The sequence below is a fragment of the Coenobita brevimanus genome, chromosome 97 (assembly GCF_032717465.1).
Source record: "Coenobita brevimanus isolate Jiangsu-jjx chromosome 97, ASM3271746v2, whole genome shotgun sequence".
Classification (NCBI taxonomy): Eukaryota; Metazoa; Arthropoda; class Malacostraca; order Decapoda; family Coenobitidae; genus Coenobita; species Coenobita brevimanus.
The window spans coordinates 52,393,273-52,408,945 of record NC_137050.1 but is presented as its reverse complement, the minus strand read 5'-3'; positions in this window follow the sequence as shown (position 1 = coordinate 52,408,945).

Genomic DNA, 15,673 nt, shown 5'->3' with positions numbered 1-15,673 from the left:
TTGTGGGTAAAAGTGGAAGTTATTTATAATATACATTAATATATCATCGTAATGTTTGGTTATAAATCGCTAGGTTGTAATGGTATTTTGTTGTTAAGGGCGGAAGTTGTTCTATAATATACATTAATATATCATCGTAGTGTCTGGTTATCAATCACTCGGTTGTAATAGTGGGTATGGATGGCACGCTTAATGAATAACCCTGTTCGTTATTGCACACACAAATCATTACAGTGTCTGGCTATAAACCGCTGGGCTGCAATACAAAATGTGGCGTAAGGATGGAAGCAATAATTTCTGTACATGATTCTGTAATGCACAAACTTATATAATATCTCTCTGGCTATAAACGGCGTGAGTGTAATACCGGTTGGTGGGTTAGAATGGAAGCTATGATGTGATAACCAATTTATTTCGATTCCAGAGTTATTATTCCTGCTTTCTCTACAAGAGGTTGTTTAGCCAACGACACACTTTTCAGGATGTATGGGACGGACATTAGACTCACCCCTTTACTATAAAAGACCTCCCTTAAACTTTGAGAGAGAGAGAGAGAGAGAGAGAGAGATGCTCTACAACACAGACATGTCAACCAACTGCTTTGTTATATACCTCGAAAGTGTATTAACAAAGCGTTGGAGAGGTGTAATGACAGGGTGTATGTCGGAATTGGTAGTGAGTCAGGTTAAATGATGTAGGTGTATGCAGGTGCCGGTGGGTGTATTAGGGTGTTGGTGGATGGAGTATAGTGATCTGGGTGTATGTGGGAGCTGGTGCATAAGATATAACGATCTGGGTGTATGTGGGAGTTAATGGATGGAGTATAATGGTTCTGGTGAGTGAGGGAGATGGTGAGTGAGGGAGATGGTGGGAGAGGCAGAATGGTGGTGATATATGTGAGAACAGGAGGATGAGGTATATTGGTGTGGGTATATGTGGGAGGCAGTGGGTGAGGTATAATGACTGGGTTTATGTGGGAGTTTGTGGGTGAGAATAATGGTCTTGGTGGATGTGGGAGTTGGTGGGAGAGTATAATGGTCCTTGTGTACGTGTACGTGGGAGTTCAAGGGAGTTCAGATTGTGTGAGAGGCGGGCAGTGAAGGCCGTACATAACTGTGGGCTGCCTGGCTAATGACTTCATACCTCCCACACTATCAGTAGCCCCCTCTTACAATAGTGTGTGTGTGTGTGTGTGTGTGTGTGTGTGTGTGTGTGTGTGTGTGTGTGTGTGACAGTTTATTTATTAGAGAGTGGGAGTTGTGTAGTCAAGGGTGTGTGGCTCAACATATTATGGTGTGTGTGTGTGTGTGTGTGTGTGTGTGTGTGTGTGTGTGTGTGTGTGTGTGTGTGTGTGTGTGTGTGTGTGTGTGTGTGTGTGTGCAAGCTTTTATTGAACGCTGAAGGTGTGGAGTGTAGTGCAGTAGCGGTGTACAGTGTCCTAAAAAGAGCTGACTGAACACTGAAATTGGAAAGTGTGTACCGTAACGTGTGCAGTGTACGGCTGGGTGTGTGCAGTGTGTATTACGAAGAATGAGTGTATGTTGGGGTGTGTAGACGTGTGTACTGGGAAGTACGGATGGAGCTGTAGCAGGTGGGTAATCTGTAGTGGGATATGGGACGTAGAGGGTACGAGGTGAAAGGTGTAGTGTGGGAAGTGTGGAGTGTGAGGTGGAAGATGAAGTTTGGAAAGTGTGGAGTATGAGGTGGAAACTGTAATGTGGAAAGTGTGGAGTATGAGGTGGAAACTGTAATGTGGAAAGTGTGGAGTGTGAGGTGGAAGGTGTAGTGTGGGAAATGTGAGGTGGAAGATGAAATTTGGGAAGCGTGAAGTGTGAGGTGGAAGTTGGAATGTGGAAAGTGTGGAGTGTGAGGTGGAAGATGTAGTGTGTGAAGTGTGAGGTGGAAGGAGGAAGGTGTAATGTGGGAAGTATGGATTGTGAAGTGGAAGGTGTAGTGTGGACAGTGTGGAGTGTGAGGTGGAAGGTGTAGTGTGGGAAGTGTGGAGTGTGAGGTGGAAGGTGTAGTGTGGGAATTGTGAAGTGTGAGGTGGAAGATGCAGTGTGAGAAATGTGGAGTGTAGGTGGAAGGTGTAGTGTGGGTAGTGTGGAGAGGGAGGTGGAAGGTGCAGTGTGGGAAGTGTGCAGTGTGGGGTGGAAGGTGTGGTTTGTGAAGCATGGAGAGGGAGGTGGAAGGTGTCGTGGGGGAAGTGTGGAGTATGAGGTGAAATGTGTAGTGGTGGAAGTGGAGAACGATGGACGTGTAATGCAGAATGGTGGGCGTGAAAGATGAAATGGAAAGTGTTGTGTTGGAAGCGTGGAATGGGTAGCGTGGCATGTGACGTGGGAGGCGGAAGGTTAACTGTGGCAAGTGTGGAAGGGAAGATGTAGGGGGTGAGGTGGAAGGTGTAGTATGGAATGAGTTCAGGGAGTGTGGAATCGGTGGAATGTGAGGTGTGGAATGTGGCATTGAGCTGGTGGTCGCTGTGTGGTGGTGCTTTGATCCAGAAATTACCTGCCACCAACACACCTGCCTCATCCTCCCTCACCACACCGCCCTCAATAACATCATTAACCTAATCCCAACACCCGTTTGTGCAATAAGTGTGCATAATTGCCTCCTGGTGCAGTGTGAGAAGGATCTATATTTCTAAGGATTTAACGGCGTCACATCCTGGAGAGACGATTGAGGATTTGGTAATGAGGAAAATATATCTGAGGGTCATGACACTTCGTCTTGGAATCATGGCTGCATAGACGATAAATACTTCAGGCCTTCACTGACACCCCCACCCCCGACACTCGTACACACAAGCACATACTCAAGTAGCCCCTCCCCCCTCACACACACACACACACACAAAATACAGTGCTTCTGATAACACCTGGGGTATGAAGTGGAACTATAAATGATATTGATATACAATGAAGCCGTGTGTGTGTGTGTGTGTGTGTGTGTGTGTGTGTGTGTGTGTGTGTGTGTGTGTGTGTGTGTGTGTGTGTGTGTGTGTGTGTGTTTTCAAATTCTTCATCTGCAATTTTCTGGTCTCTCAAGCAGTCATTTTCCCAGTTGTCTTCTCCCTTGTCACTTGATTTATACTTTTCATCTTTTCTGTTTTCGCTTCTCTCTGTCTAACAATGTCTATCTTACAATAATTTCTCTCTCTCTTTCTGTTCTGTCTTTCCTTAAGTCATCTTTTTTCTGATCTTGGCAACTTTACTTTTGTCCTGTCTTCTTTTTCATCTTTCCATCTTTCTCACTTTTTTTTTTTTTTTTTCACATCCCCTCCACCTTGCTCTTCTTCCCTGCCCTTCCCCTCTCTTATTCAGATTTGCCCAACCACTACCCTAGTCTTCCACCACCTTGCCCTTCCGCGTCCCTATAACCCCTGCTTCCCATTCCACCGTGCACCTATAGTCTCCCACTCCACCTTGTTACTCTGCACAACCCTGCCCCTCCACTCTGCCCTCCTCCTACCCGACCTTCCACCTGCCTATCCACTTTAGCACAATCCATTACATTACACCTTCAACACGCCTGCAAAGAGAGCAAATTATTACAGTGGCGAGAAAAAAGAATCGCTGTTATTGGTATGAGTCAGAATATTGGGTCACATTTTCCACAGCACTTCCAAAACTACTGCTACTAATGTTCTTCAAGCAGCATGTTATTATCACGTGTGAAAGCCAACTCGGATCCCACACCATTAGGAAGCCAATCCCGCCCCTCTGAACCCAAGGTAAAATAGCCCACGTAAAAGCAGTGTGGTGATTCCTGTGTCGGTATGGCAACGCTGTGTACTCCCACCTTACAAGTCCTTTTTGTATGTTATCATATAGACAGGTAAAGAAACTCGCCTGTTAGTCCACTGTGTCTACACCTAGGGCATGTCCGTTACTTTCTTCTAACGCATCAAATAAATAAACTATAGGTAGATAACTATACCGAGCCTCTCAGCTCAGCAATACATGTGAACAGAGGAAAGTGAGAAATTAGAGGGAGAAATATTAGGTAACTCTGAACTCCAACTGTACAATGGTTTTTGCCCAGGTCCTGATACCCGTAATAGCTGTGTCTGTTGTCAGTGGTAAAGGTTTTGGGTTTACCTGTATTACCTTCAAGCAGTCATGCAAACAATGGAATTCTGGACCAAACAACCAAACGTACTTGATATGTTTCTGGCTGACTTTGAGTTTCTTGTAACCATGTATTTGTAAATTAGGCATCGAATATCAACTGACTCTCTCTCTCTCTCTCTCTCTCAGGCAATAGTTCCCATTTCAGGAAGATAAGAATTGACGATTTTAGATTCTGGCGCGATCAGCAGCTCGTCAGGTATGTAAATGAGGTGACGCCATTTTGTGACTCACCACACCTTTACACATCACTTACCTACCATTACATCTCTAGTTTATCATCCAAATTTCCTTAATCATATCACTACGAAAACATCTATTACACTGCAGAAGTTTGTGAAGCCATTTTGTGACACCACACACGTCAGGAGAGACGTCTGGTAGTGGATGGATGGGTAAGAAAATTATTAACCGTTTACCATAAGAAACGGCCATATAAACACATCTAGTGGTAAAAAATCAATCAATCAATCAATAAAATACAAAAAGCCGTGAATAACAACATGAGATCCATTTTCACACACAAAACTATTGTTATACTTCGTTTTCTCTTTCAATGTGGCTTCCTTCATATTCCTTCATTTCCTTCTGTCTTTCCTCCTCATTTTCCTTCATCTCCTCCCTTTCGTCTTCATATTCCTTGTCTTTCCTCTTGTATCGGTACACGGCTAGCACTAAATATCGTGCCACCGCTAGCACCAATAAAATGTATCGTCGCACTGCTGGCCACCAATTTAATGTAGCCTTTATGGAGTAGCAGTTGACTACATATTAAGTGTTCTGCTGTGTAGTATAACTAGACCACCGTGTTGGATCGACGACACTGTCTGTAGTACACGTCAGCCACTCGCCGTCACTGCCCGACACTTCCCACCAAAGGTCCTCTGCCACGAGAAGGTGGAAGCTGGTCTGTTATTAAGTGGTAGCGTAAGGTGACAGAAATGAGTAGATTAAATCTCTCTTTATTGGGTACAGAATAATATAACTGCGACCCGAGAGATATGTAGGAGCGACACCACCTCCCTTTATAACTGTAAAACGGCCTCTGACGCTATACACTCACCGAGCAGAAGCATCTACATATACTCTGGGCTTATGCAAAAAGTAGATATAAATGACAACTCTTCTAGCACATTATACACCTCTATAAAATGGTATTAAGTACATTCACATATACCAACATAATAAATGGTTCCCCAGGACTTTACACTTACGCACTATTCATATATCTTTTCACTTCTCCTAACCTTCTTTTTATAATTGAAACAGGGTGGCCCTTGTGGTCTGCCATCCACCTTCTTCCTATACCACAGCTAACAGCGAAATGATATTTGGTTGTTCATCATTCACACTTCATTACACACTGTTAATTATGACTAAACAGCTTTAAAAATTATTATGTAAAATGTGTGATACTACAACTTCATATGGAAAAAGATGTTGACACGAGAACATCGCTCGGCCACACCATAGACGTCCTCGTCGACATTGTTGTCCTAACTACCGTGTAGCCTAACCAGAGTGTAGGGTAGCTAACTATTCAGGAACATCCACTTGCAATCCGCGAGTACGGACACGTGGTCTCAGTGGGTTCCTTAATTGGCGCCTTAAATAGTAGCCTAAACCACAAACACAGGACAAGACCACAATAAGTAGAAGACCAACGCCAGGACCAAAATAGGAAGGAGAAAGGTATGAAGGAAGATAGGACAGTACATAAGGCTCTAAATCAGTCCTGTTCAGGTGGGAGAGGAAGGTAAGCTCCTTTCATACATGAGACAGCCTGTTCACATTCAAGAAGTAACATTGAATGAAGGTAAAAAGGGTCGTAACTGGGATGAGAAGTTCACTGACAAAGCTAGATGATGCTTGCTAGGCAGAACTGCTATCTCTTTACTGTGTAACTCACAAAAATCAGGTGCAATATAGTACCCCTTTACTGTAAGGAATTGATTCTGTGAGGCACAAATCACAGTTACATCCTCTGTCTCAGGAAAGTAATGCTGAGTCTAGTGGTTGGCTTATCTCTATTTCCCTAATTCATGGAACACATATACAATACACAGAAAGTATATTTATTTCAAGGGAATTCTGAGAAACCTTTATTTCCACTCATCAACTAACTAACGTGTGTTGATTCAAGTGTGTGTGCATGGACTCTACCTAGATATGAAAGTCCAGGGCCCCTATTCAAAAACGTTCCTAGGAAAGTCCTAAGAACTGCTCTCAGCTGGGACTGTGTCCTGGGAATCGATTCATAAACACTACCTAGGACGTACATGGCAATTCCTACGCAGGAATTTTCCCAAGTCCCAGACTTAGGAAAGTGCTAACTGCAGCAATATTTTTTTTCGAAAATGCAGTTTTTGGCCAAGATAGAGAGATATATTATTTAGTAAAATACTCTAAGTCATAAAATGATTATAGAAATAATTTAGGTGGATTTCTTGATGAATGTAAGTATCTATTTTCCAGTTACATTTTCTTTTTTCTGTGGACGCTAGGCTATCGTGTATTGTAAACATACAGACGACGCGGGAGCATTCAACCTCATTTGGCAACATATTCAGTACAGAAATGGAGACAATGGACATAATCTTCAACAGCACAACTAACATTCTTTTAAGTCCACTTTCACCGAGTATCCTAGCATCATGCACTGACCCTGGCCACTTGGCCAAACAGTTAATAATTCTGTACTTGGCATCAAAAACAACTTGTACATTAATGCTATGATACCGCTTTCTGTTCACATATTCTTCTTCAAACTCTTTTGGGGCTATTATTCTCACATGTGTCCCATCAATTGCTCCAACCATCCCAGGGAAGCCAGTAATCTCCATAAATTCGATTTTTTTCCTCTGTAGTTCTTAGGGGTCTGTGGGGAACTTCAAGAATCTACACATTATTTCACGTCTGTAGAACACATTTAATGTCTGTGAGATAACTCTGCTGACTGTAGGCTCTGAGGGTCCCAAATCATCACTGCTGCATAGTTGCATTTTACCTGTGGCCAAATATCTCAACAAAATGATCACTTTCATCTCCGGGGTAAGTGCCTGGTTCCTCTCAGATGGACTTTGCAGGACATCTCTTACCAAGTCAGTAACAAAAATAATTCCTGCACGATCCAAACGGTATCTGCTTATCAGTTCTGCATCACTTAATTCATTCAACACGTCCCTACGTGGGCGAAAACTTCTCTGCTGAAGCCTCGGAGCTTGTTGTTCAGCCATTTTCAGGTCCCAGGAATATTCCTAAGTCGTAAGTCACCTCCCTGGCTACACCTAAAATCTCCGTGTCTTAGGACCAGTCCTAGGACGTGGGAGCGTTTATAAACAAGTCCTGCGACTTTGGATCAGTTCCTACGACTTGCGACTAGTTCCTAGGTCCCAGGACCTTTTATGCATACGGGCCCAGGATGATGTTCCACATTCCACGTTCCACGTTCCACGCTCCACCAGACTCCTCCAACCATACGCAACACCCTCTCGCTGTGGGAGTTAGCAAGCCAGTGGTTCGCCCCGCATCACGCCAGGGCCGCCGCTTTCGGCTTTCCCCCTCTCGGCTCGCGTCGGTCGTGCCGCGCCTGTGGAGTTGCCAGAAGTCGCTCGCTAGTTGATCCACTCCTCACCGCACTGGCTTAAACTCTCCTTACCTCGCCTCTCGCACACGAGAGCGAGATTCTTGCCAGTTTGCGCTTGAAGATGGAGATATCTCGCACACCACAGGGCGAGATAACTGCCAGTTTGTGCTTAAGATAGGAATCTCGCACTGGCAGAATAATGGGAGGAATTAATATTCACCACTCCAGTTTATCTGCTCCACTTAACTCACTGGTAATTAGTCCCCTTACAATAGTAGAGTAAGATTTTCTGTTTCACCTTCAGGAACGAGCGATTGCAAGGGTTACTGGTTCACAGCATAAAGCCCTTTAGCACGTATCGTATCCCACCGCCGCCACCAATTTAATGTATCGGTACACGGCTAGCACTAAATATCGTGCCACCGCTAGCACCAATAAAATGTATCGTCGCACTGCTGGCCACCAATTTAATGTAGCCTTTATGGAGTAGCAGTTGACTACATATTAAGTGTTCTGCTGTGTAGTATAACTAGACCACCGTGTTGGATCGACGACACTGTCTGTAGTACACGTCAGCCACTCGCCGTCACTGCCCGACACTTCCCACCAAAGGTCCTCTGCCACGAGAAGGTGGAAGCTGGTCTGTTATTAAGTGGTAGCGTAAGGTGACAGAAATGAGTAGATTAAATCTCTCTTTATTGGGTACAGAATAATATAACTGCGACCCGAGAGATATGTAGGAGCGACACCACCTCCCTTTATAACTGTAAAACGGCCTCTGACGCTATACACTCACCGAGCAGAAGCATCTACATATACTCTGGGCTTATGCAAAAAGTAGATATAAATGACAACTCTTCTAGCACATTATACACCTCTATAAAATGGTATTAAGTACATTCACATATACCAACATAATAAATGGTTCCCCAGGACTTTACACTTACGCACTTATTCAGATATCTTTTCACTTCTCCTAACCTTCTTTTTATAATTGAAACAGGGTGGCCCTTGTGGTCTGCCATCCACCTTCTTCCTATACCACAGCTAACAGCGAAATGATATTTGGTTGTTCATCATTCACACTTCATTACACACTGTTAATTATGACTAAACAGCTTTAAAAATTATTATGTAAAATGTGTGATACTACAACTTCATATGGAAAAAGATGTTGACACGAGAACACTCTTCATTTTCTTCACTTCCTTCTGTCTTTCCTCTATTTTCCTTCATTTCCTTCTCTTTCCTCTTTATTTTCCTTCACTTCCTTCTTTCCTCTTTATTTTCCTTCATTTCCTTTTCTTTCCTCTTAATTTTCCTTCTGTCCTTCCCCTTCATTATCCTTTATCTTCTGTCTTTTGCTTTCCCTTACCCTTTTTTTTCCCTTTCACCTAATCTATTTTTCTACGTGTGTTCCATTCCTTTCGTTCCCATTTTTTTTTTTGTCTTTTCGGTTTTTAATATTCTCCAGTGCATTCTCTCTGTCTCGTCGCATGCTTCCTTTTCAATCCTGTTCATCTTCTTGGTTCCTTCCTTTATATCTTCATCTTCCTGTGAGCCAACTCTTGTCTTCCTTTACTTCTCCTCAGCTTCGTGTCGCCAGCCGTTCATCATTTCTATCTCTTCTTTAATCCTCCTTATCTTTGTTTCCTCGCTTTCTTCTTCCTTTTCCGCTTTCTGTCTTAAAGTATCCCATTCTTTTATTCTTTATATCATTTCAAAGAATTCCTTTCGTTGCACATTTCCATCTCTACTTATTACAGATTTTCCTTTAAGAACAACTTGTCTTCCTTAAAGTTGTGACATAAAATGCATGTTAGAATTAAAGTTTGCTAAAGGGTTCATCGCTGACTGGAGAAAGTATAAGGTATTTAAGTATTATTCCATACTTTTAAACCCCTAAAGTATTTCAAACGCCATGAGATGAGTGTTTGTGCAAAGCTTGGGACATTTGTTGACTCACACGCCTCAGGCTGTTTTTGTTAGTTGATAACAGTCAAAATTGTGGCGTGAAAACAAAGGCTTCACACAAAGGACAATACTGGTAGCAACATAACATTTTGATTAGGGTCGTGCTCTTTATCTAAATATTTATAACATTCCCTGCATAGTGCCCATAAAAGATATCAATGCTTTTTTGCCATTAAGTTTTGAAACAGTTTATGAAAGTTTGAAAATATTTTACATAAACTTTTCATTTCTGTCTATGTCTGTTGTTTCCATTAACACAGCATAAACATGGAACTTATCCAGCACACGAAATACACTGTGCGTTCAGAAATATTTGCTTTACGATGTGTAAGCAAATAACAACACAGGTCATTGTGAAAGCATTAACCACCTGGGTAAGGATACATTATGCAAGAACTTTACTAATTTACCTTTTACCTTTTTACCCGTAGTCTGGCTCAGTCATCTTTCTGAGAAGTTGAACGTTCGCTACTGTTAAAAGTGACTTTGATTAAATGTGCACGTTCGGTAAGGCTATGAAGTACTGAATTACATTTCTAAGTACTCACATATTTTCATTCGACTCACTGGGTAGCGAATTATACCTCCTGTGTGTGTACAGTACCGAAGGTAAATCTACAGTAATATCGCTAAAAGTAACATCATGAAGCGCGTAATCAGTTAGGCTTCCATCAATACTCCCTGCACTGTGTGTGTGTGTGTGTGTGTGTGTGTGTGGGGGGGGGGTGCGTGCGTGCGTGAGTGTACCATTTGTACTGATTTACGTATTTGTTTAAAATATGAATTACTTAGGCACTACTTCGCTTCCCGACACAGGTCTTTCGGTCAACATTCATTACTGTTTCCTCTTACGCATTAAAACAAGCATTTACGAAGTACATCATTCACACGACTCGTACCAGCTCCTCCATTCAGATCACCCACAAAGAACAGTTCAATTCCTTGACATGTGTTCCAAACCCACCTTTCTCCAGCACATCTATCATTGCAAAATAAAACATGATATACATACTCGCTGAGATAATTCATTCAAAATAATTTCTTTACAGCATTCTTCGCTGTTTACTTCATCCGCGAGTACTTACACCTGACTTCATACATGTCACAGCTTTCATTCATTCCCTTCACTCCCTCTCATCTTCATCTCCCACAACACCATTATATCATATCTTCCTTCCCTGAATATCTTCACTATATTTTTATTCACACCAGTACTTTCAGGCTTTAGCTACTGCACACGGACACACAAGCAGTTTCTACCTATCTCTATCTATCTTTTTTTGTTTATCTATATATGCCTAGACGCCTTAATCCCTGAAGGGACGCAAAGAAATAGCCTACATGTCACCCTGTCCTTCACCTTCACACTGCCCTCTCTCCAACTCACACCCTTTCACTCACATACCTCTTTACCCTATCCCTCCATCACATCTTCGGCCTCCCCCTTCCCCTCACCCCTCCATCTCACTCATATACTCGTCAATCTCTCATTTTCCATTCTCTCAATAAGGCCAAGCCATCTCAATGTACTTTTAATATTCTCCTTCGAAATATGGGAAACTAATTTATTTTGGGACCAAGAAGATGACATTTGGCCTAAAATCGCCATAAACCTGCAACTGACACATTCGTTGGTGTGGCTGTGTGAAAGAAAACTAAAAGAAAAAATGTGGGAAGTTGATGCCAGGCAGTTTCTTCAAAAAGCCATTAATTAAGCCACAAGTTGTGCAAGAGTTTCCTGCCTTTGATCTGTGGCTTTAATTCTTTATTGACGAGAGTATTTTTCACTGATGGCCGCCACAGCCAGGCAGGTTGGAAGCTTACATTCAGTCCCTTAACCCAGTATATCATTAAAGGATTTGGCTGAAAGTACATTAGGACCAAACGTAATTAATTTTTCCTAAAGGTGAACATTACAAGGATATTCTTATGTAAGGAAAGCTTTGAATATAAAGGTTAAGTAGACTGTGCAACAAACAAGCATTATATACCAAGAGTTATGTAGTCATCACAGTACCAATGAAGAAAGCACGCTCTCTCTCTCTCTCTCTCTATTACATACCAATAGTTATGTAGTCATCACAGTACGAATGAAGAAAGCACGCTCTCTCTCTCTCTCTCTCTCTCTCTCTCTCTCTTTCTCTCTCACACACACACACACGTGTCTGCCTGCTATTGTTGTCCATATTTCTATCTACTTTAGGGGGAGGCGGTGGCCGAATCGGTAGAGAGGTGGCCTGCAGTCCTAATGAACCCAGGTTTGAATCCCGGCTGGGGCAGGGAACAGTTTCAGGATTTGAATTTCATTAAAGCACACTTTACTGATCAAACACAAGACCCAGCGACATGTCAAAATATCCCCGCTAATACCAACACACCAGTCCTGTATGAGACAGCCCTGGCATGTATTCAATATGGACGGTGGGTGCTAACGCCGAAGAAGTGACATATGGAGGTGTATGGTATGTAGCAGGACTACTGGGCCTTGGCAACGACCTGTGAAGCCTATGCCCAGAGTCGGACACATTAAAAAAAACATCTTATTCCTTGAGATCCTTCAGTGTGGATGTTGCGAGAATGTTTCAACATCCGTTTATAAAATGAATGTCAGGGTAAAATCTACTCTGCTGCTCGAGGTCATCCAGGGAGGCAGCCAAGTTTATCAACACTCATCACCACTTTTCCAGCATCTCATCATCAACACTCATCACCACTTCTCCAGCATCTCATCATCAACACTTCTCCAGCATCTCATCCTCAACACTCATCACCACTTCTCCAGCATCTCATCATCAACACTCATCACCACGTCTCCAGCATCTCATCATCACCACTTCTCCAGCATCTCATCATCAACACTCATCACCACTTCTCCAGCATCTCATTATCATCACTCATCACCACTTCTCCAGCATCTCATCATCAACACTCATCACCACTTCTCCAGCATCTCATCATCAACACTCATCACCACTTCTCCAGCATCTCATCATCAACACTCATCACCACTTCTCCAGCATCTCATCATCAACACTTCTCCAGCATCTCATCCTCAACACTCATCACCACTTCTCCAGCATCTCATCATCAACACTCATCACCACGTCTCCAGCATCTCATCATCACCACTTCTCCAGCATCTCATCATCAACACTCATCACCACTTCTCCAGCATCTCATTATCATCACTCATCACCACTTCTCCAGCATCTCATCATCAACACTCATCACCACTTCTCCAGCATCTCATCATCAACACTCATCACCACTTCTCCAGCATCTCATCATCAACACTCATCACCACTTCTCCAGCATCTCATTATCATCACTCATCACCACTTCTCCAGCATCTCATCATCAACACTCATCACCACTTCTCCAGCATCTCATCATCAACACTCATCACCACTTCTCCAGCATCTCATCATCATCACTCATCATCACTTCTCCAGCATCTCATCATCAACACTCATCACCACTCCTCCAGCATCTCATCATCAACACTCATCACCACTTCTCCAGCATCTCATCATCAACACTCATCACCACTTCTCCAGCATCTCATCATCAACACTCATCACCACTTCTCCAGCATCTCATCATCAACACTTCTCCAGCATCTCATCATCAACACTCATCAACACTTCTCCAGCATCTCATCATCAACACTTCTCCAGCATCTCATCATCAACACTTCTCCAGCATCTCATCATCAACACTTCTCCAGCATCTCATCATCAACACTTCTCCAGCATCTCATCATCAACACTTCTCCAGCATCTCATCATCAACACTCATCACCACTTCTCCAGCATCTCATCAACACTCATCATCACTTCTCCAGCATCTCATCATCAACACTTCTCCAGCATCTCATCATCACCACTTCTCCAGCATCTCATCATCATCACCACTTCTACAGCATCTCATCATCAACACTCATCACCACTTCTCCAGCATCTCATCATCAACACTCATCACCACGTCTCCAGCATCTCATCACCACCACTTCTCCAGCATCTCATCATCAACACTCATCACCACTTCTCCAGCATCTCATTATCATCACTCATCACCACTTCTCCAGCATCTCATCATCAACACTCATCACCACTTCTCCAGCATCTCATCATCAACACTCATCACCACTTCTCCAGCATCTCATCATCAACACTCATCACCACTTCTCCAGCATCTCATTATCATCACTCATCACCACTTCTCCAGCATCTCATCATCAACACTCATCACCACTTCTCCAGCATCTCATCATCAACACTCATCACCACTTCTCCAGCATCTCATCATCACTCATCATCATTTCTCCAGCATCTCATCATCAACACTCATCACCACTCCTCCAGCATCTCATCATCAACACTCATCACCACTTCTCCAGCATCTCATCATCAACACTCATCACCACTTCTCCAGCATCTCATCATCAACACTTCTCCAGCATCTCATCATCAACACTTCTCCAGCATCTCATCATCAACACTCATCAACACTTCTCCAGCATCTCATCATCAACACTTCTCCAGCATCTCATCATCAACACTTCTCCAGCATCTCATCATCAACACTTCTCCAGCATCTCATCATCAACACTCATCACCACTTCTCCAGCATCTCATCATCAACACTTCTCCAGCATCTCATCATCAACACTCATCACCACTTCTCCAGCATCTCATCAACACTCATCATCACTTCTCCAGCATCTCATCATCAACACTTCTCCAGCATCTCATCATCACCACTTCTCCAGCATCTCATCATCATCACTCATCACCACTTCTACAGCATCTCATCATCAACACTCATCACCACTTCTCCAGCATCTCATCATCAACACTCATCACCACTTCTCCAGCATCTCATCATCAACACTCATCACCACTTCTCCTGCATCTCATCATCAACACTCATCACCACTTCTCCAGCATCTCATCATCAACACTTCTCCAGCATCTCATCATCACCACTTCTCCAGCATCTCATCATCAACACTTCTCCAGCATCTCATCATCAACACTTCTCCAGCATCTCATCATCAACACTTCTCCAGCATCTCATCATCAACACTCATCACCACTTCTCCAGCATCTCATCATCAACACTTCTCCAGCATCTCATCATCAACACTCATCACCACTTCTCCAGCATCTCATCAACACTCATCATCACTTCTCCAGCATCTCATCATCAACACTCATCACCACTTCTCCAGCATCTCATCATCAACACTCATCACCACTTCTCCAGCATCTCATCATCAACACTCATCACCACTTCTCCAGCATCTCATCATCAACACTCATCACCACTTCTCCAGCATCTCATCATCAACACTCATCATCACTTCTCCAGCATCTCATCATCAACACTCATCACCTCTTCTCCAGCATCTCATCATCAACACTCATCACCACTTCTTCAGCATCTCATCCTCTCTCCATTATCAAACAAATTACCTTTTATCTCTCCTCAGCCATTTCTTTTTTGTTCTTCCATTGATTTCAGCTCTGCACATCTATGAGTGCTTCCTACACCGTTGGACGTCGATAAAAGATACGTAGGAAAAGGAGACAAATGTGTGGGAGAACAGGAAATTACCTGAGGACAATAAAAGCTTCGAGGGAAATATATGTGACTTAGAAGGAAATTATCTGGGAAACGGGGAAAAAATGGAAGACCAGGGGAATATATACGTGAAAAAAAATAGTAAAAGAAAATTGTGTGGCAAAACAGATTATTCGTGAATGAGAATAAATCTTAAACGAGAAAGTGTTACGTAAATAAAAATAAATTGCGTGGGAAAACAAGAAACTATACGTGAAAAGAAGAAAACTATATACGAGAAGGTAAAATGGTGGGGCAAGGAAGAGCAGTGAGAAAAAGGCAGAGAATATGATATTGTGATTTAGGGTGAGAGATGTGGGGAAGGCTGCAGGAAGGAGGAAACGATATCTGGGGG